Source organism: Zosterops lateralis (genome assembly GCF_965231275.1).
Source record: "Zosterops lateralis genome assembly, chromosome: 2".
In the NCBI taxonomy this organism is placed as follows: Eukaryota; Metazoa; Chordata; class Aves; order Passeriformes; family Zosteropidae; genus Zosterops; species Zosterops lateralis.
Window position 1 is genome coordinate 15,106,505 of NC_139763.1, and position 21,046 is coordinate 15,127,550.

Sequence of the window (21,046 nt, forward strand, 5' to 3'; positions counted from 1 at the left end):
GACTGGACATCCCCCAACATACTCACTGTGTGGCCTGTGTTAATTTCAAAATGCTTCTTGTCTTCTTCTATCTATGGTTTCCTACCATCCTGCTGTTCTTGATTCAGAACTCTCAGACCAGCAGCACTTGAGGATTTCATGGCCAGCCGTCAATTCTGTCAGGTCCCTTCTTGTAAAATTGTCTTAAGAAACTAGCTAGTTGAAGGCTTGTAGGATTTTTAATAGCATAATAAAGTTCTTTCAGTTTGCCTTCTAGGTTTTTTTGAGTCTATTTAAGATGTGCTTTGAGACTGTAAAACAGAAGAGGTACAAATTTCTTTTCAAAGAGAAAAATGAAATGTTCAAGACATCATTTAGTATCAGAGGAAGCTTTGTAATCCTGTTACCTCCTCAAGCAAGCAAGCAAGCAAGCAAGCAAAAAAAAAAAAAAAAAAAAAAAAAGAAGTTATTCATGTTTTTGCTTTTGCTTCCCAGAGTTTCTGTGATCAGAAGTTGTCATGGTTTAACCCCAGCCAGCCTCCTGGTACCACACAGGCACTCACTCACTTGTCCACCAGTGTTGGGGGTAAGAGAATTGGAAGGATAAAAGTGAGAGAACTCATGGGTTGAGATAAAAACAGTTTAATTGGTAAAACAAAAGTCATGCAAGCAAGCAAAGCAAAACAAGGAATTAATTCATAGCTTCCCAAGGGCAGGCAGGAGTTCAGCCATCTCCAGGAGAGCAGGGCCCCATTGCACATATCAGTGACTTGGGAAGACAAGCACCATCACTCCAAACATCTCCTCTTCCTCCTTCTTCCCCCAGTATATACTGATGATAATGCCATATGGTCTGGAATATCCCTTTGGACAACTGGGGTAATCTGTCCCAGCTCTGTCTCCTCTCACCTTCCCACACACCCCCAGCCTCCCCGCCAGCACGGCTGTAGGAAAAGCAGGAAAGGCCTTGGCTCTGTGTAAGAACTGCTCAGCAATAACAAAAAACCATTCTGTGTTATCAGCCCTGCGTTCAGCATAAATCCAAAATTTAGCACAATTCCAGCCACTGTGAAGAAAATTAACTCCACCTCAGCCAAACCAGCACAATTTTCTCTAACATGGCCTGCAGCTGTCTATCCTGGATTGAGTCTCTGCCCCCAACACAATGCTGTAGCAAGCCCCAGCACTGAGTCCTTTGCAAGCCAAGGAGAGATTTCCTTCTCATTCTCTAGCTGAATTGCGGAAAAGAGGAGGGAGAACAGACTGGAGAGGGTCTGCTTTCTAGAGGCCTAGGAAAGCTTGAGGTATGGTTAGGAGGTTAATTTTGCCAAGTAAACAACAGGGCATATTCTTATAAACCAAAATGCTTCTACATAAACTAGTTAAGAAAAGCTTATGCTTTGTGGTTTTGAAAACTGGTTTTAATAACTTCAAAACAAACACTGAAGAATCAGAAAACATTTTGCTTCAAAGCAAACTACAAGAACAGCAAACTACAAGAACAGATGCTTATATTTTTTCAAAATAAAAAATATGGAAAAAGCCACTTTAATTTCCAGACTGTATATTCAAGGAGAGCTTTTTCATTATTATTACTGGAAGAAACAAGCACAAATGAATAACTAGAAGAAGCCTCTCCTCATTTTTAGAAGATGAGCATGTTACTTACTGCTCTAACTACACCATACACAAGAGAGATTGCAGACACATGGAGATGAACAGGCCTCCACACACAGGCAGGAGAGGTGTCTTTGTGGAGCTTCTCCCTTTAAAACATTCATGTCCCTAAAGTAACAAAATAGTTCCAATGCTACCAATGTGGGCCCACAAATCTCTGCTCCATTCTCAAGTGAGAACCATTTCTGGAAGAAAGGTCCAAGAGTTTTGTTTGAAAGCTGAAAATTTTCATAGGTCACTGCTATTTAATGACTGCTTCCCTGTGGTCATTATGTTGATTGCCTAGTCTTGAGTGTTTGTTAGACTCCTTTATGAAATAACCCCTCCCTTTTTATTGGTGCTGTTCATAACAGATTTTCATAAAAAATAAACTTTACACTCAGTTGCCTGAGTGAGATGCAATTTCTGGGGTGACATCTCTCAAAAGGAGCTCAGAAAGGCGAGAGGCCTTGTGAAGATACCAGATGTTGATGGGTCAATGAAGTGTGAAGGAGTACAGTCAACAGACTTTTTCTTGCTTATTTCTGCCCAATGTGTTAAGAGTTGGCCCATGAACTACAGCATCTAACAACAGGTACCACTGGAATGTACTTCTCTGGGAAATCTCAGAACAGGATATCAGGAATCCCTAAAACTTAAGTTATGTGCTTTGTGAATAGGTCCAAGTACTTAGGAGAAGGTCCTGTGACTTGAAAGACATATATCCCAAGTCATATGCGTATAAATCCATGCAGAACTAGTTGTAACCAGGGAACTGTGGGCATTAGAAACTGGAGAGGAGGAACAGGATCATACTGATCACTGTTAGAGAGGTATGAGTGAGATGTGAGCAGTGCTGTTTCTCTGTCCCTGGGAACTGTCCTGCCAGTTTTAGGTATGCCTGGAGCAATCAGACACTGTAATGACAGAAATCATCAGAAACACAAAATAATAAGCTATTCCAGTAATTCCCGCCTTATACGTTCAAAATGTGTTCAGCACAAAGTTTTCAAGTGCTACATCAGAGTGAAAAGGCTAACTGCTTTGGAATACATGAAGTGTGACTTCCCACGTTAGTAACAGCTCAGATAGTTTTATCAAGTCTACATAAATTGTAGCCAATTAAGCTGACAGTATGATCTGAAATATCTCAGCTCTGATGTGATAATCAAACGAATTTTCTTCTAAATTTAGTGCCTCATCATTTTGTTTTATAGTTTTTATTCATTTCATTTGATAGAAGACTACCTAATTATGTTCTCACAGCCTTGTGCTTAAAATCCACATAAATTACTGCATTACTGTACTTTGTCATCTCTTGCAGAACTGGCTCGATGTGGCATGAGCCTTGTGACCCCTGTCCAGGAGCAGGCCATCTACAAGTGTCCCAAGCCCTGTTTTGTACTCAGGACTGCACCTGCTTCAGCCACCAAATTGCTCCTGGTGTGTCTTCTTTTGAAAAATGTAGCTCTTTTAGTGCCAAGGCTACCTCTGTTTCACAATTGTTCGCAAATTTCTTCAGAGAATAACATTTTGTAGTGTTTGAGCTCACTGTGTGTCAGGTAGAACGTTGTATGTAGGTAGAGCTCACCACGACACTGATCCCAAGATCCATTGCCCCATTGTCAGTACTACTGAGGGAGTACTGAGCTTCCAGTGTTGTTGGGTTTTGCTGACCCAATCTGTTGCTGTTTTAGCCTCCTAATTCCCCTTTGATTTGCCAGAGGAGTCTCAAATACACTATATTTCCATGTGAACAAAGGACTCAGCATAAATGAGCATTTTCCTGCAGAAATATGTATTAGTTTTATTCTCAGTGTTGGTCATAATTTCTTTTTCAAATTTGATTTCCTGCAGGTTGTAGGTAGCTAAAAGGAGACTCTGCTGAACTAACCTTTACTTCAACTTGGGAACAAGTATAATGCCTGTTTCTTTGTTCTGACATTTACTGGTTATAACAGTAGGGCTGTATTTGCTTCTGACTGCAATTGACTGAGGTTCACATATAGACATGGGTTCCATAAAAGCAGAACACAGCCCTCGCTGCTCAGAACTTACTCCCCCACCTTGGTAAAGTTGATGTAGCATTGCTTTCAATTTAATAATTCAGTCATTCAATGGATAAAAGAAATAAATTGAGTCCTTCAGCTTTTAGCTCTCCTGGGTCTTTGTTCTCATTTATTGCCTTGGAGCACACTTTGTCTTAAAATTGCTGTTACTCCTACGTGAATTTGCAGAGGCTCTGAGGGCGCAGGAGGCAATCTGGGAGGCAATAATGGCAGTGGCCGTGGATGCACTTAGGGAGGAGAGGGCACCAGCCAGGGAGCCCTGGCCGCACAAACGCGGCTCCGCACAAAGGGAGAGCAGGGCTGCTCAAATTGCTTTCACCGAGAAACATCAAAGAACAAAAAGCTTCCCCCAAAGCCAAACTGCTCCCATTCTGAGGGAAGGATGATGACAATAACTGGGTACTGCTGTTTCAAAGCTTTGAAACGTGCTGCCTTTATACAGAAGACGAAACCAACACAAAGTATGTACTGAGATGGAAGAAGATGCATATCCAAAGACTTGAAACCAAATATTTGAGCTAAAATAGGCAGAATATGGGAAAAAGAACACCTTCAGTTTTTCTGTGTTTATAAATCACTCTGCCCTTGAGTGCAGTATCCTTCCCAAAGATTGGTAAAGATGGGATAGAGTATGTCCTCTGCTAAAATTAATGAAGGATCTCAGACCGCCAATAAATAATTAATGAAGGATCTCAAACCTTTTAATTCTGAATTTCTCAATTTCCTTGGTTTTGTGGTTTTGTCTGAAAAGATTTGAATTGATCTGTCTCTTCAGGCTTTTAAATGGAAGAATTTATTTTTGAAAAATATGTAACATTTCTCTCTTTTAGTTCTCAAGGAAAAAAAAGAGCTCTCTCTGTGAAGACAAGGCCTATTTTCAGTTTTTCAGTCCATTTTGCTGAAAGTAAAGTGAGTCCAGATGGGTATATCACACATGTACCCCTTTTATAGTTTAAGCTCTTCATTTAAAAAATAACAAATAATGTAGTACTGCATCTCTTTCTGCTTTTTATATGCTTCTAAAATTTTTATTCTGGAACAGAATTGATATGCTATCCAGTATGTGAATAATTACTCTGGGGCAAATTAATTCTGCAGCTAGGTGTTGTCTGTCACTACAGTTTAACGCATTAGCAGACAACACCCAAGCCACTGCTGAGCTTGTGGATGCTTCAAAGTCTGTCACAAGCCATGTTTGTGTTCTGGCTTACATGTGTAGAGAACAAGAACCTGGCCAAATCTATGTTAAACCAGGCCACAGAACACCACCCTATTGATGAGCAGTAGCTTTCTGGGCCATGTCCAAGTGTGAAGCTATCTGCAGTTTGGTTGAAATTAAACCCTGACGATGACAAGTAGGGTCATCAGCTGCAACTTCTGCAATGCCTTGCCTTAATAGACACCACAGAGATGAGTGGAGGCTGACTCTCAGAGAAGCTTGTGCTGACCTGGGGTCAAAAGCCTCATTTTTGAGCTAAAGATCGACTATCCTTCAGCAAAGTCAAGTCCTTGGGGCTCTATCTGCAGTGAGATTTTTGGCATCTTACCCATTTTCAACAAGGCAAGCCCATGGTATGAACATCATGTCCAACGACAGTAGAGTACCTTAAGCCAATGGAGCATTCCTTCACATTCCTCCACAGTGTCTGGAATTTTATTAACAGCATATGGAACAGATCCATGTTGGGCAGGATGATGCAGGCAGCTCCAGGTAGCCATCAAGGATGGCAGAACACACATTGCACTGCTGTGTTCTGATCTGCCCCAGGGATACCCTTCATCTCTGTGTCCCCCAAGTGCTCTTTGCCATGGGGGTGATTCTCTTGCATCATCTACCAGAGGGAGCAGCTGCCTCAACTCCAGCTTCTGGAAACACTTACTGTCTCACTGACTTCATTACTAAAAAGAGGAGCAGAAGTGCTTCAGACCCCGAGAGGAGGCAGGCAGCAGTGAGGAACAGTTGGCCCACACTATGGCACTGCCCTCTGCCCCAATTGCTGTACCCCAAGGGCTGGATGAAGGCCAGCACTGTCTCCCCTCCAGGGTGCTCTAGCATTGCTTAGGGAGAAGTCCTGGTTCCTCCCAGCAGGAAATTTGCTGTAAAGAGATGTACAAGGTTACAGAGAGAGAGGAAAATAGAGGTAGAGAATCCTGTCTCACCCACAGTCTTCAGTGCCTCTGATCACACAGGTCCCTTCAGAAGCTTTCTGCCCTGCAGAAACCTGCACTTCTGCCATCTCAAAAAGATGGTTTTGCATGTGCTGTTACAAACCCATGAGACTCTTCTGCAAGCAGCATGGTGAAGCTTGTGTGGAAAGCTGTTTAGATATAGCTAACAGAAAAAAATTTAAAACAATCAGATTTTTTCCCCTGGGGCTTCAGCAATGTCCTCAGTAAAACCAGGAGACATTTACCATCCCTGGATAAACAGTGTGAACTGTCTCCTCCAGATATGCTCCAACTTTTTTAAAAGCAAGTAGAAAAATTTGCAAACATGCAAGAGAAGAGATGTTCTGGTGGCCCCTCCCGTTTGCCTTGGCTCAGTGATTATCACACACGTACACAGCCAGGAAGCATGAATAAACCAGGTCAGGTCCGTCTTTGCCTAAAAAGGATTAAAACCCACAATTCTTGCTTCCCTGGAGATTGCAGGCTACCTTGGCAGGGGGGCCCTTTCTCAACTTCAAGCTAAAGCTCAGCTGCTGTGCAGAAACGAATTAAAATTAATCTGTAGACAAGTCAGCCTGATGGCAGCTTAGCAATGTGAAGTTCGACTGGCAGTAAGGAAACTTGCTTCCATGTGCCTTTGCTTGTGGATTGCTGTGTACCATGTCTAAAGGCTAATTTGTGTAGCAGCCGTCTCCTCAGGCTGTGATTTGAAAGAAACCAGAGTGGCTGCTGCTGTGTTTTTGTACAGTCTGATGGAATTATGTAGGTGCTGAGGAGGACAATTGCTGTGGAAACCCACCAAGCTTCTGGGTGCTGTTCAGGTTTACTCATCTCCCCGGTACTCAGCTGAGCAGGGTTATTTAAAGGCAGGTCATTTTAGATGGGCATGAGCACAGTTTGAGGTTACGGTGTAGCTGGTTCATGGTTTTGAGGACCACAATTTTGGATTTAAGGATCCCATTTGCACCTGAAGCATCTAAATTGCTGGAACTGTCCTCCAGTGGTAAGGAGCTCAACCCCGAGGTCACTTAGTGGGAACTGTGCTCATAAATCACTTAAGTGCATCTCAAAATCACACTCCAAATTTGAACCTTCACATTACATATTGCTCACTGCTAACAGTGAATGGGGCTCTGTCTCTCTGCAGTCAGATCCAGCAGCTGTGTTGGTACAGCTGTGCTCCAGTGGGAGCTGCTGCACACATTCTGAGAGGAGCCTTTCTGCCGAGCTGAGCAAAAGAAATCTTTTCCACAGAAACTGTAGATCACAACCATGCAAATTCAAAACCAAAATATAATTGGTCTCTGGTGCCTTCTTTTTAACAGCAGGTGATTCCTCTCAGCTTTTCCTTCTATTTCTCTGTGGAAACATATTTTTTTCCTTTTCAATTTGTTTAGTCAAAAAACAATTTTCTGTTTTGAAACATGGTGCCATGAGAAGGTCTAGTTCTCCCATATGTCTTCCAGTCAATCCTAATAACTCACTTCTAAATGCTCACCTGTCACAGATTGCAAATCAAGTATTGATAGGACAGGTAACATGTTGTAACACTTTAATTTATGTTTTGAAGAAACTTATATATTCCTTGGCAAAAGATGGGCTTACCTTTGAAACCCTAATAAATGACAAAATCCTATAAAAACAGCATATATATGCATGCATATATATATATATATATATATATATATACTGGTTACTGATGTAAAAAATCCTACACATGTACTGTAGATTATGTATCAAATATTAAGCTACTTGTCCAAAGGCAGAGACAAACTGCCCCAGTACCTCAGTAGCTTTGAAGAAGTGAGATAATGTGAAGAATTGAGCATATCCTGCATGGACCAGATGTCAGAACACAGTTTTCTAATACACTCAGTAACATGCCAAGTTAAATTAACAGCCTGTACATGATGTCTTGGCTTCATGCTTCTCCATCTCTGAGGAAGTCCTCTGGGTTAGGTGCAAGACGGCTGTCAAATTTCCAGAGCTGATTGAGAACTCTCACTTTTCCATGGTAAAGCAGCCGTAAAACCTAGGATGAGACTTAAATATTCAGAAAAGGCTGCAGAGAATGTGGGTTATGGAAAAACTATGTTAGGTTTTGAGTTGGCAATGATTTTCTTACCACCCTTTCCTTTTCCTTCCATTTGCTATATTTTTCAATGTATTTTGCTTCATACAAAGTGCTAAGAATTTCAGGAAAGGTATTTGTAAAATGCACAGACACCACTAAATCTTGATTTAAATGTATTGAAAATAAAATCACAGTCAACTTCTGCCTCATCTGTGAGTATATTTGCAGGGATGTGACCATTGTCTCAGTCCCTCTCTTTTTGTTGCACATGCCAGAGTTATATTGAAAGAAAACAGGTGGATGATTAGTACCATGTTCAGTTGTGCTGTGATATTATCTGTAGGCATATCAGATGTACACTATATTTATATGGAACAACACTCACTTCTACATTATGAATTCTGTGAGAAGAAGCCATATGACCAGGAGAAAGTAGCATTTTTGGAAACTGTAACTAGCACAGAGAGTCAAATGTGGGTTATTTCCAGTACAGACTGGGCAGAAGAGGCAGAATTTATGATGAATGAATTGGATATTGCTGCCCAAATAGAGATAGCTGAGATTTCTATTTTCTTTCTTGGAGAGGAGCCGCTTCTCAGTGTCTTCAAGATCACAGAACTTCCTGCTAATGCAGTAAGAAAAAAGAAATGAGTCTTAGAGAGCTTCGGGATAGGGATTGCTTCAGGTTCAGCAGCACTTGGCTGGCCCCAGCCCCAATACCCCCATGCTGCCCATTCTTGTTCCTGCAATGGAGCTGTGCTGAGGAGCCACCTGGCTCCACACCGGCCTCACAGCTGAGAAGAAGTAACTTCCTCTGCCTTCAGAGCCCAGCAAGGACCACTAAATGTTGCTCCAGCTGACTGGGGTCTCTGGGCACATCTTCTCTTCCAGTAGCAGAGCAACACACAATAGTATATGCTGCTCTCACAGAGCCTCAAACTGTCCAAGTGCCCATGAGAAGTCCTGAAAGATTTGACATTACAGCAGAGCTATGTTCCTTTCCTGAGGTTTACAAACAAACACAGATCCTGGCAAAGCCCTCACTAGTGTTCAGCTCTAGGACATTTCTGAAGTGAATTCTCTTTGTAGCTTTAATTGCAGTTTAAAGTGGGGAGCACATCAGGCAACAGCAGGGGAGCATCTGCAGGATGATCCCTCCTCCCCAGGATGGCAGGTCAAGGGGAAGCAGCTCTCTGTTCAAAAAGGGTCTGTAGAGCTTACACTGCTGCATTTTTCCCCTTTAATTCCAATAGCAGAAGCAGGTAGGTTGTGCTGCTGCCCTTCTATGTTTCCCTGGCTACCACAGAAATGTGGTTGTTTTACTTTCCCCAGCCTCTCCTCAATAGTTATGTAAAGGAACAGCATGTCCTTCAGCTGCTTCAGCAATCTGAAGTGCTAAAAATGCAAAAGACTCTTTTCTGACAGTCTTTTGTCTTCTCATGCTTCTGAGTTTGCCGTTAATAAAGACTATTTTTTTTCCCAAGCATTAGTTTCCAAATGAATTGTGGTTTTGTCAACTCTATTGATAAAATTATTTAGTACAGAACATTGCCCAAAGGGTTAATGGTAAATCTAGTTTATTTACACTGTTGATTGTTGGTAGGATGTGGGTTTGGGCTTTATTTTATTTTATTTTATTTTATTTTATTTTATTTTATTTTATTTTATTTTATTTTATTTTATTTTTTGGTAAAAAAAAAGGGTGGGGGGAAAACTGTTACAGTGAGATAAATCCCCATCAAAATACATCAGTAAATACTGCATCGTGGCAGTAACTCTTCAGGGAAACTAGAGGGCAAGCTTCTAAAGTACTTTGAGCTCTGTAAACCTGCAATTAGGTATCTCCTCAGCTTCCCAAAGAAATACTAAGTGCTTCACTCCTAGGGGCTTGCGTGTTTAATCAGCTAAATGCTTTCAAAACACTGCCCTGGGAGGGCTCAGGAAGCCTGCTGCATAAAAATAATAGTCATTGCTGTGTGTCAGCAGTCAGGCAGCTCCTACTGTAAGTCTGCTGATTATTATACCCCATATAACTGAGCTGTCTTTTGCTTATCCTTCCATTTGTCTCGAATTTTCTTGCCATGAATTTTGTCTTATTGTGTACTAGAAATCACTGTGGGCCAAATAGGGTTTTATTGTAATTGTTATCATTATTGTTATGTGTGAGTACTGCTTCGCATCCACATGGGGCTTGGCTTCTGACCCATTCATAAAAATAATTTTTCACTTCCTACGAGTCAGTCCTTGAGTCTGGGGAAAACTGGGTATACAGCTCATTTTTAGAGCTTGTAGTTGTCAAAATGAATATTGAAGGGTAGCATTAAAGTGTTTGGCATCACACACCTGGATGAAGGTGCAGATCAATGCAGCAGGAGGCTGAGATGAGGCAGAGGCTGTGGAACCAGTTTGGGAATACCAAGTTTATGTTCTACTGCAGGTTTAGGCCCTGCCCACAGCTGAACCACAAGGGAGCAGGAATAGCTGGGGTTAAACCATACTGTTTACAGTTTTAAAAAATAGGATATTTCTCCTCTGATTTGGGAAATTATGTCCAGCAGCTTCTGAATGTTAGGAGTGTTGAGCAGGGATTATTTGAGTCTGTCAGACCTGAAATTGCTGACCCTTGGAAGCCCCCAAAGTCAAAGGGCAGCACCAGCCTCTTGGGCAGCTGTTGAGATACAAAACTGGCCAGATCAGTCATGCTCAGTGTTCCATGTTGCATCAAGAGAATTGCTGAAAGCCAAATGTTTCCATAAAAAGTTGTATTTTCAAAGCACAAAACTTTCCCAGTGGAGTAATGTTCCATCAGAAAAATGTTGGACCATTTTGACTCTTGGCATACTCTGAGGTACAAAAACTCGTTGCATTTTAAATAAATTTCAGCAGCCTTGGCCCATGCCAACTCTCAAGCAACAAATCAAGCAAACTTGGCTTTTTCTCCAGTAATTATCCAACCTGATAATTCTCTTGTCATTTCATCTTTTGCTTCACTGAAGGAAGAAAGGGCCTGTTTGCAGTACACCAAGATGCTGTTTGCTTCTATTTTCATTGCCCCGGAACTTGAAATTCATAAACTGTCATGATAAAAATATATATATAATTTAAATCCCAAAGTAAGCATAAACAAACAACCCCAAAAACCAATTACCTTCAGGATACACATGATCAGACTTTGTTTTATAAAACTTTTTTTTAAACAGTCATTTCTAAAATCAACATTAAATGTGCCTGTTTTTCAGGGAGAAACATAAGACAACAGTCTGCCTTGCCAAAGTTTGAACACATGGCTTTTGAAAGTCTAACCAGTCAACACCCAGTGCTTAGACCTTTCCTCTCAATCATTAAAGTTGCACAAAGATAGAAAGTATTTGCAATAAAAAAATAGCACCAGAGCTAGGATCCTGGACAATATATGAATTCTTATGGGTAATAAAATAAAAACCTTCAGACAATATTAAAGTCTGATAGGAAGTGAAATACTCAGGCAGTATGGAAGGTAAGGGTGAGTGTTTATGTGTTTGTCATTGCACATGAATTAGCATACTGTACAGTCTGCCTTTTATTGTGTTGCCTGAATTTTATGATTCATAACAATTTTCCTCATACCATCTCATAGCTAGAAAATTATGTGTGGGTACAAAACAAGCACAGCAATGCTGAATCATCTTTTCTACATACCAGTAAGTCTCTGAAGTAGCCTATCTCACTTTAAGTATAGGGGAAAGAAAACTTGGTATTGATATCTTAATATTTGAAGATGAATAACGACTATTAGGCTTCGTGTTCAGTCTTCACTGATTAACTGATGCTTACATGAGTCATTTATCAACTCAATATTATTTTAATATATGCTTTTTATCATTGAATTCCTCAATTTCTGGAGAAAGAAAAAGCCACTGACTCCACAAAGGCAGCTGTCAACAAAGATCAGTGGCACTTGAGAAATGCTGTTAGTGATGGACTCAGGAATCAACAGCGTGCCAAATATTTCACTTTCCAGTCTTTGTCCCTGCAGCTCCACCATCTCTGGCAAAAATAATTTCTTAACCTTTTGCTTACCATTTTTAAATTTAAAAAATACAAACAATATTTAAACCCTTCTCTGTATGTGAAAACCATGCAGACATGAAGCAGTGTTGCCTAGCGCTGGGCATGTGTCTCTGGAGAAAATGCCAGCTTATCAGGAGTTTTAAATGGCAGCCAGCATGACAATAGCAAAAGACATGAGCATTCAGGTGTGAAATCATAGAACCTTTCCAGCAGCAGCATTTTGTTTTGTGATAGGCTGCATTTGGATTTCTGAGGCTGTTTCATACATAATTTCAGGTGAAGCTTTAATATTTGATTGGAGAGCCAGCACAAATGAAGTGCCAGCGTAAAAGAAGTCCAAGGCCAGTGCCTTCCTCCAGAACCTCTTTTTGTGCAAAACAGCTTGAAAATCATTGTTCATAATTTAATTATGTAGCACAGTTGTGCATTTTAGAGTTCATATGGCATGAGGCAGCACAATCTTGAGGGTGATAGCCCATCCCTACAATGGCTTTTATTGCACTGTTTGGGGGACTACAGTAAGACTGCCAAAAGGATTCACCTGGAAGAGTCTTTACCCTACCATTAAATGTCAGTAAAAATAACATCATCTTCCTCTGAATTTCAGCCTCCCCAAATCGGATATTTTTCTAGAAAAACAGAACTGGGTGGCCTGAATTTTCCCAGAAAAGCACAGAATATCTGGGGATTTTCAGTTTCCTGAGAATGAATCCAAATTTTTAAACTAAATCAGACCCTTTTCTCAAGAAGCTTTGATTTTTTAGATTTCCAGCTCTCTGTCCATCCCAAATAACATTTCTAAGTACTTACAACAGCTGATGTTCAGCAGCTTCAAACCGTTGATGCTGTGGGTCTGGTGCAGACAGGAGCCATTAAGATCATTGTGGAATTTCACACTCCAAGATGCTGGAAAGTTTACAAGGCTGGGAGATGCCTCACCAAAGGTCTTGCTCCTGTGGCAGGCACAGCTCCTGCTCTTGGGTCTCTCTGTGCTAAGTGCTTGGCCAAGGCACTGCTGGGCTGAGGTTTCCATGGCAGAGAGTGGGGCTGCCACAAGAGCAGGCAGAGAGGGCTTGAGAGGTGCAAAATGGGTTTTGTCCCCCTGACCCTGCTGTCCTACGTGGGATGTGAGAGGGTTTGGCTTTTTGGAGCTGTAATGCTTCTGGTGGGTTCTGTCACCATCCAGCCCAAAGGCTGTGGCCCCCACACTCACAAGTCACTCTCGAAGCAATCCAGGAATTCTTTGTTTTAGCTGTGTAATAATTTGACCATGTTCGATCCAGGTTACAGAGTTCAGCACTACTAATCATGTTCTTGCCTTTGTACTTTAACTGCAGACAACCTCTGAGGTATTTTCCCCACGTCATCTCTGTGGTGGGCTGCCAAGAGCTGGCTGCAGGGAGCCTCTGCAGAAAGAGCACTCACCACCATATACATTTTCTCCTAGCTGGAAATTTTGTTTTCAGAGACATGCCCTGGCTGAGAAACCCCAGTCAGGCAATTAACTCTCAGAGGGTGAATTTCACATTGCATCACCACTCTCAGTACAAGAGAGATGTCCCATTGTTTTAAATGTCACATCTTTTTTTGACTTCCTCTTTTAATATTTTTATAGTTTATTTTGGGTTTTTTGTTTGTCTGTTTTTCTGTACTGAATATTTACCAATAATTATTTTTTTTGTATTAGTGCTTTGCCTGGTCCCTTCTGTATAGATCTTTGTCTTGTAGGCATCACAATTACCAGTCCATAAGGGCTCCTAGCAACCTCTTTTCTTTGTCGTGCTATGCCACCACCCAGGTGCATTGCTACTGGCCGTTTTCCACCCTGAGCCTGCAAGCAGTTGAGTGGTTTTGGTTATCACTGGAGAAATCAATAAATCAATAGGATTTGTTGCACCTCAAAAGAGGTAATAAACATTTTGCAGGATCAGCCATTAGACTTTGGCTTCCTTACTGATGAATTTGCTACAATGGTAATTACTGAAGTTTCACTGTCTGCTGTTATGGGGAAGGAAAATTAAATGCAACCAAACCATCCAAGAAATCCCTCTCTAATCTCACTGACATAAACTTTTTGCTACTTAAACTCTTTAAGTCATTTGGCTTCATTTACAGACTATTTGGGTGTACTTGCTAATATGGTCAGGATGATACCTGACAGCTGTGACCAAGCTCTTGAGTGATGCCTACACTGGAAACAAATGATTTTTAATGCAGAGATTGTATAGGTGAATGAGAGCCACTGAACATAAACTCAGAGAACAATTTTCCCTATATTGATAAATAATTGCACAGTACAATAATTATAGGCACACACCTGCATGGACTTGGCAGAGCTTACTGAAGTGCTAGAAAGGAAAAGCTTTTTTTTATCCTTCAGAAGACACTAATTTAAAAGGTAGAAAGTGCTGCAGCATAGTTCTCATTAACAGAGGTAAAAAGAGCCACTGCAGCTCCTTATCAACAACTTTAATCACAGCATATGGTATATGCTGCTTAATCTTTGCTAGCCATTATGAATCACAAATGATCTCATACAATCCTAAAGCAACTGAAGATGGGTCTGCAAAATCTTTTTATAGGAAAGACACTTTAAGTTATAGGAATTTGTAGTGAAAATGTTAATGAAAAGCAGAAAATTAAAATGAAAACTCAAATTTAATGTGGGGTTAGCATCTGTTACATCCACTGTGCTTTAAAACCTGTACAGTATGGAGAGGAAATGTAAAGGGTAGCTCCAGAAAAAGTCATTGCAGAAGTAGTAATAATACCAATAACAGAGATTATACCAGAAATTTATATAGGGTTTTCTTTGTAATAACATTTCAAAGTGCTCTGCATAATCAGTCCTTTAAAATTGTCTCTTTAGGAACTACTCAGATATGATAAACTTCAAGATATGCTTTGCCAGCTTTAAGAAACTGTTGTTTTTTATCTTTATAGACAGTGTATTTATATCAGCATTTGTAGTGCATCCATTAGCTACAAAACCCCATGCTCCTCATTGGGGTCCTACTTCACGTAAATGAAAACTGACAGCCCAGCATAACATTTTAGGCAGCTTCCTGATCTCAGCCAAGAAATGCCCAAACAAAAGTAAAATTATAGGTGGTAAGTCTGAAGAGATGTGGAAGTTCAGAATATATTTCCATGCTCTAGAGGTTGTAGTGTTTGTAACACACTACAAATCCCAAAAGTCTTGAATTAGTACTAGTCAAGAGGTAGGGACGTTTGTTTATTTTTCACTAGAAATGCTGATATCTGAGGTGGGGGGTTCACTTTTGAAACTTCAATTTTTTGCAACATCTTGGATCACATAGATTTGGATCATCAGCATCTGGGTCGCACTTGCAAAAAGAAAAATGACAAGTATCATTTTTTATGGACATTAGATCTTTCAGAGAATGAAAATTTAGAATTCATGTTGATCTGAAAGTCTTCTATTTAACAGCTGTCATTTCAGAACCACTGAGTAAGATCGTGTCTCTTTTGCAAGTTCCTTTGGTATCAAAGCTTTGTGTCCGTGCAGGTAACAAGAAATTTTGGTAATAGTATAACAGGAGGAATGTTTCCACCTGACTTTCTCAGACTTAAATAAAAGGGTATTGTGTCTGACTAGACCTGCTGTTACAGAGCACTTGGCTGCAGCTCCTTTGTGTGTGCACTACCGAGCAGCAAACAGTGAAAGGGTCAAAATTGTCCTTCACTCCCCATGTCACAGTGCCTGAACTGAGATGTAAATTAGAGAAAGGACATATCTATATCAAAAGGAGCATATGGCTTTCAATAATTTCTTCATAGTGAAGATAGCAAAGTTTGTTATTAAAAAGATTCTTTTTGCGTTTTGGTGGAAAATATATTTTGCTTAGCATTCTTTGTCAGAAAAACTGAAAGAATAAAAATTCCAACCTTTCTCTTTTTGTTTTGAAACCCTGCATGTAGGTGTATGTGCAACCGACATTTCCATTTTCAGCTGCTTTCTGGCATATTTTTGTTGACTGTAGGTAAAGGAAAGAAAAAAAGGAGTAAAAAATAATTTTTTTAAAAAGCAGAAATGTTTATCTCTCCAGTGTTTCACAGGGACAATGCCCAGAAAATATGATGAGATAAAACATATTTTAAAAGACATATGATATATGCTCAGCTATATGAGAGTTGCTCTCATTATCCTGACAGAAATATAACAAATGTGTTGAAATATTTTTTAAAAACCATGCAGAAAAGCATATTCTAATTTAAAGTAGGATCTTTCATTTAGTCAACCAGATATCTTTGGAACGGAGTCAAGGGATTAAACTCCCCTTTGCAACTTAAAACTTCTCTCTGGCATTCCATCACAATATTAATATGTTAACCTGGAGCACATTTGACTTCCTACTGCTTCCTCTGGCATCTGTGTGGACAGTGATCTCGATGTGATATAAATATTAAAGTAGTTGTATGGAGAAGCTGGTTGTAGCAAGTGCTGCCCATCAAAGGGAAGAGGAATTAAAGCAGATCCACTGGCACTCCAGGTCACTGTCTCCAAAAGGTCAAGGCTTTTACCAGATGTGTAGGAGAATTAGAGAGTCTAAGGAGATAGTCTGGCTTTATTTCACCTTGACAATTCACTAGAGCAATGAAAGGAGTCATGTCCCTGCATTTACCTTTTGCCCAGGTTTTTCCCTCTGTACAGCAGTGTGTTTGTAATTCTAGGCTAATTCTGCTCCAGACTAACAGACATTCATGACCTCTGTCCCCTTCTTACCTTACTGTAACTGATACCCTTTTCATTCCCACTGTGCTATTTGCTGGGAATGGCCAGATGTCTTTTAAATGACATAATGGGAACAAAACTCTTTCCTAGACCTCTTAATTCCATAAGAAGTCATTACCTTCATTTCCCACTTGCACTTTTGAAGGGGAAATCTTTTAGCCCTTTTTATCAATTTTTCCAAATGATGCAGAATTTTCTTCAAGCAGCCATACCTGTTGCAATTCACATGGTATGTAATAAACACTTTCAATTTGGAATCTTTAGAGTATGGATGACCTAAATCATGATCCACAGCCTGGCTAAACAATATTGTGAAGACAAGGGCCAGATCTCCAACTCTGAACTCTCTGTCTGCTCCCAAATAGAGAACTCCTTGCTGCCTCTTTTTGAGGGCTGCATTTATGACTGAGATAGTGGTGAGTAAGAGATCTATAAATGGGTTCTGGTGAGGAGTAAACATCATGTGGTCGTTCACTTTGGAAGCTTGTTGAGTGGGAGGCATTTACTGAACCTTGGTATACTTGCTATAATCACTGGTCTTCTTTGAAGTGCTAATGCCTGTTTTCTCCTGTGTAGTTACTTCTTATAAAAGAGGATGCCTTAACAGAATTTTGGGGTTAAATATATAGGGCTGGGAACTATTGAAATGAGGAAAAAAAAGTATTTAGTGCCCAGGTGATTCAAGCATGGTCTTTAATTATATGATACTAGCACCAAATGTAGTAATTTTATTGCGTATATGGAGATACAGCCAAAATCTGGATGGATTTCATGTTTCTTCTTCTTTCACCTAGCAGGCTCTCTAAGAACAGAAAACACTAAGAACTGGAATTATAAGTGTTTTTTTAAGAATAAATATTTTGTCTGCTTGCTGTTAACTAGTTGGGTGTTTTCAGAGAATAAAAGGGAGATTAAAAACTGTAATTTTGAAAAAGGAAAAAAATAGTGACATTTTGCAATTCATTTCATTATTTGCATTTCTTTTTGAAGTTGCATCTGTGTTGGACACCAAATGCATTAAATAGTTTCTTATATTAAAAATAGCTTCTGGTTTTTTTCTGCGGTCAGAAACCTCAGGGATCCAGTCTTTTTTATTCCAGAAGCTGACACTGGCATCCAACTGACTGTAATCATAGCCTTGCAGATTCTCAGTCAGGGAATGGAGAAGGTCTTGAGGGCTGAAAAACCCTCTAATTCCATGATTCAAAGTGTTCCTAAGCATGTGCTTATGTCCATCCTTAATCAGGACAACATTTAAGCATTTGCTCTCAAGTATATTCTTTTTTTAAATGGCTGAGTGTTGTTCAGTGCAAGGTTGATTGGAGCAGTGAGGAAGTCTGGTGATAACCTGCAGCAGCTGAAAGACTCACCAGAGAACATAGCTGTGAGGGTTATTAATGTACCATAAGCAACCTATTTTTGTGTTTACAGGCTCCCATTGATCTCCAGAGGAGTTTGTGCTCTAAAAATAACGTGCTTTTGGGAGCTGGGACAGGGAGAATTGGAGCTGGCCAGTGGGAGGTCTGAGTGGATTAGAGCATCACAGGGAGATAATAGGGGGTCCACTGACTGCAAAGGGAGCTCAGGTAGTAATTATAAGCAACCAGAGAGCACAGAGTATACCTGAGTGAAAGATAATACAGTTACCAGGTGTTAAAATAGCACCACTTGCAAGTAGCATGCTTTAGACAAAACTTGAGAAAAGTGGGCTTGATTTTCCTCAGCACCTGAGCCCTAAGGAAAGATTTATCAACATGGCAACTTGATTTCTGCTTCTTTTGAATGGCAAGCTGCAGGGTTCCTGGGTTTTGGGGTTTTATTTCTCCTCCTGTCAACTAGCTACACTTGTAGGCACATGGTCTCCTAGAAGGCTGGGTTTCCTTTGGTTAGAGCTGCTGTGTCCCCGTTGTGACTGGAAGAACTGGACACAGCATGTATTTTGGTCCTAGTGATAGACCTGTGTCATGGAAGGAGGAAAGAAGAAGCTACTTGCTTGGCTGGATGGGATACAAAGCCGGTTTGGACACCTCAGCCTGAGGTCATGAAGGTGTTAAGGGATATTAATTTTGATTTCAATGGGAGCCAAAAGTCAAAGGTGTGGGAACTGTGAGGAAACAAAGAAAGGACAAAGAAATATTTTAAAAAGTGAACCATGTGACCAAAAGTAATCCCATCAACCAGATTATTTGTCTTATTAGCAACACAGTAATATTGTTTATAACATCTTGCTGTTTTACTTTGTAAACTAAAACTGATGGCTCCACAACCAGGTAGGGGCAAGAGGGACCTTGCACATGGCCCATGAATCCATCTTGGCCCTCATGAGTAGAGGACAGCTTCCCCTGGGACAAGCAAAGCCTCTGCCAGACTTACAGACTCTCTGAGCCTCGAGACCACCTCAGGAAAACATCCAGTCCAATGTCCTGCTCAGGCCATTGCTCAGGTCATTGCTCATGGCCATGTCCAGTCAGGGTTTGAATATCTCCAGGAATGGAGTCTCCACAACCTTCCTGGGCAACCTGGACTAGTGTTTGACCACCTTGATGGTAAAAGAAGTTTTATTTCCTATTTAGATGAAATTCCCTGTATTTCAATTTGTGCCTGTTGTCTCCTTTCCTGTCACTTGGCACAATGAGGGAAGTCTGTCTCCATCCTTTTTGTACCCAAGGGCTTTGTTTCCATCTTCTTTGTATTACCACAGTCCTTGGGGGCTTGATGTGCCCAGCACAGGATGGCTGTCATTAGGTACTCCGGAAGTAAGGAAAAGCTAAACTATTTAAAGAAGATAAGCATGGAGCTCCTGTGCATGGCAGATGTCTCCACCTGCAGAAAATGCAACCTTAAATCTAAGATGCTGAATCTGCTAGAATGCTACAAAAAATAATAATGTAACCCTAAAACCCAGAATGCTAAATTACTGCTATTCATCATGCCACAACCTGCCCATGATGTGTTTGGGGGCAGAACCTGTCACTGGCCTCTTTCAGCAGAAGGGTCAGAAAACACTTGTGATGCTGAAGACCACACTGTGCTAAGAGTTGCCTGCTGTGCCCTGCACACTCTTTCTCCTGATCCCAGGCTTGAGCCCTTGAGTTCAGTCATAGCCAGCAATGTTTTATTCACATACCAGTTGAAAACAGCCACCCTGTGATACTCAGGAACAGGCACAGAAGAGTTTGAAAGAAAAAGGAGAATGATCCTGAATGCTGAAGCACATGGAGAGCTTGTGTAGGCAGGAGGTAATTATATAGGACAGGATTATATGTGTGTGTGTATCCCAGGGAGCCATCAAATACAGCCCTAAGTTGAATTTTGGTTTTGAGATCAGAAAGAGAAATACCTAAAATTACCTGACTGAAAGGAAATTTCAGCTGAAACAGAACAGGGCATTGCCTTCCTGAGCCCAGCTATGAGATGGCTGCATTGTTTGATTGCTAATGGCCACAGAGAGTGTTGTAAACTAAAACTGATGGCTCTAACAGCACTATATGTGGTGTTATGGCTGCTTCACTGTGGGCAATGACACCCTCCCACTTTCTTTCAAGACAAATTAATTAACATTTGACTTCTTTATTTAAAGGTTGCCTTTCAAGCAGTCAGTAGAAGCCATCCAGGGTTTCTCTTAATAGCATCTCTCTTCTCAAGGGAAGAGTTTCTTCTGAAAGCTGAGCAATCTCAGCCTTTTGGATGTCCCTTCACTTTCTGCTCAAATGTGCACAGTATACATGTGCTCAGGAGCACAAACTCCCTTCATGTAACACATTGTGAGATATAGAAGGTTGTCATTTTTTGTTCTGTCCTCTGACTTTTTCTCTGTTTTCTAAACATTTGTTCAAGGTTCATGAGTTCAATAAAACTTACCAAAAGTAGATGTATTTCTCCACCTCAAATACTTACATCTTAGCTGATTAAACATATATGATGAGAAAGTTGGTGTCTTGACCTTTTGAAAGTTAATTGCAAAACTTGTTTTCAGGTTTTCAATATTGCCCCGTCTTGAACCACTGATATCAATAGCAACCATAGTATTTCTTAACTTCAAATAGAACAGAAATAGGCCTTATCCTGTGCTTCAAATTAGCTGTGGCTATGCAGGAAACATTCACTTTAGACAGGTCAAAGGAAATTGCTCATCACTCCCCAGACAGAAGCTAAGTGCCCCCCCCGCCCCCCCCTTGCTTTAGATAAATAAATAAATCAGTGGGATTTATGAAAAGAACACAGAAAATACTTTGCTACTGTGCCTAGAACACTGTCCTCAGTGCTGGTCAGTCATGAGAATTAAAGCAGAAA

The 21,046-nt window shown here is 40.6% G+C and overlaps 1 protein-coding gene across 5 annotated transcripts in view; it reads left to right on the top strand.

Moving 5' to 3' along the window:
- The window catches only part of SMPX (small muscle protein X-linked), a 45,059-nt gene that overhangs the window by 22,267 nt on the left and 1,746 nt on the right, over positions 1-21,046 (top strand). The window contains exon 5 of one of the 5 annotated variants that reach the window (XM_083854833.1): positions 2,960-3,789. The exons of the other annotated variants lie outside the window; for them this stretch is intronic. The gene's annotated coding sequence lies outside the window, so the exon portion shown is untranslated. Of the gene's footprint in view, positions 1-2,959; positions 3,790-21,046 lie in introns of those variants that run through there. 5 annotated transcript variants of the gene reach the window in all.